Below are 2,056 nucleotides of genomic sequence, written 5' to 3'. Positions count from 1 at the left end.
CATAATGGTCCAATTTTGAGTTTAATTTTAATTAGCTTTTAAATGATTCAATATGTTTTATAGAAAAAATTCGGAGAACATAATTATATACTCAACCTCCCTCCCTTCTTTTTCCTTCTTTGTCATTTTTTTTTAGCTTATGAAATGACATTTTCAGTTTACATTACATTAAAAAGGGTTCTTGAATCAAGGGACAAGTTTAACAGGCAAAAAGCAAAAAGATCGTAATTTAGAGGGAATATAGACAATGGCTCTAAACAATATTTGAATATCACATCTAAACAATATTTGAATAAATTGATAAATATTTTAATTTCTCCTACTAAAATGCTCAAAGTCTTTAATTATTTATCAAATATTAGTGCAAAATTATGGATTTAAATGATCCCAAAAAGTGATGAATTTTTGTGTAATAAAGTCCAATTTTTGTCAAGGCTTTTTGACAGTCTCACAGAAAACTTATGTTTGTGAATGGGAAGAATAATACCAAAATATCCATACTACCAAAAGCAATTTGCAAATTCAATGTAATCCCAATCAACATACCAACGATGTTCTCAGAGCTAGAAAAAATGATGCTAAAATTCACATAGAAACATGAGAGATGCTTAACATCTAAAGCAATATTATAAAGCAAAAAAAAGCTGGAGACATCACACCATATTTTAAGACATATTACAGGGGTCAGCACTATGACAAAGCAGGTAAAGTCACCGTCTGCAGTGCCGGCATCTCATATGGGTGCCAGTATGTTTCCCAGCTGCTCCACTTCTTATACCCCTCTCTGGTATAGCCTGAGAAAAAAGTAGAAAATGGCCAAAGTCTTTGGGCCCCTGCACCTGCATAGAGACCTGGAAGAAGCTCCTGACACTTGGATTCAGATCAACAGAGCTCCGGCCATTGTGACCATTTGGGGAGTAAACCAGTGGATGGAAGACCTCTCTCTCTCTCTGCCTCTACCTCTCTGTAACTCTGCCTTTCAAATAAATATACTGCAAAAAAAAAAAAAGAAGAAGTGTTAGCACTGATATAATAACAGACACATAGTTCAATGGAAAAGACTTGGTAGCATAGAAATAAACCCAAATTTCTACCAGCAACTCATATTTAACAAAGGAACTAAAATGAACTGGAGAAAGAAGAATCTCTTTCACAAGTGGTGCAGAGGAACTTGATTATCCATATGTAGAAGCCTGAAAAGAGACTCCAACATCTCTTACACTATGTGAAAGTGAACTCACAGTGAATTAAAATGTAATCATAAGACCCAAACCCAAGTAAACATAGGGAAACTCTAAATATTGTCAACACACAATAGCTTTTGGGTAAGATTCCAATAGCAATAGTCACAAAAATAAAAACAGAGACATTTGAGTATATCCAACTAAGATACTTCTTCACAACAAAGTAAACATCAGAGTGTAGATACAATGAACAGATGGCAGGAAAAATTAAAACTCTGAATGTTTACAGATTTCCAGAACATTTACCTGAATTGGAAAAACTCCAAAAAATACAGTGAAGAAACAGGCAAGGATCTGAATAGACATTTCTCAGAAGAAATGTACATGGTCAAAACATGTGAATATGCCCGATGTCACTAGCCATTATGTAAATATAAATCAGAACACCATATCAGTCTCCAACACCTGTGGGAGAATACAACACTCAGGTGTTTGTGTGTGCAGCAAGTGGGTTTAGAGGACCCTGTTCACCTCTGGAGAGCAGAGCCTACAGGGAGGTAAAGAAACCTTACTGCGCAGGGGCATGCTAATCTTCTCTGTATCATTCCAATTTTAGTATATGTGCTGCCGAAGCGAGCACATGTGCTGCCGAAGCGAGAAAGAGATGAAAAGAATTTATCTCAGCTAGCCACTAATATTCAAGAAACAAGGTCTTCAGGAAAGCCAACTCAACTGACATTTTCATGTCATTGTTAAATAAAGGAAAAATTATCTAGGTTCAGCAATACGTAGTTTATAAGAGAAAGACTACAGAGTAATTTCCTTGGCATAGAAATAACTTTGTCTTTTTTTTTTTTTTATCTATGAGGGCT

The 2,056-nt window shown here is 35.3% G+C and overlaps 1 pseudogene; it reads right to left on the bottom strand.

Moving 5' to 3' along the window:
* Positions 1-1,756: 1,756 nt before the first annotated feature.
* LOC149119958 (U6 spliceosomal RNA) lies at positions 1,757-1,824 on the bottom strand (annotated as a pseudogene).
* Positions 1,825-2,056: the final 232 nt, after the last annotated feature.

Source organism: Oryctolagus cuniculus, chromosome 21 (genome assembly GCF_051225735.1).
Source record: "Oryctolagus cuniculus isolate XC-2025 breed Fujian yellow rabbit chromosome 21, ASM5122573v1, whole genome shotgun sequence".
NCBI lineage: Eukaryota > Metazoa > Chordata > Mammalia > Lagomorpha > Leporidae > Oryctolagus > Oryctolagus cuniculus.
This window is presented reverse-complemented; position numbering and strand designations above follow the sequence as displayed.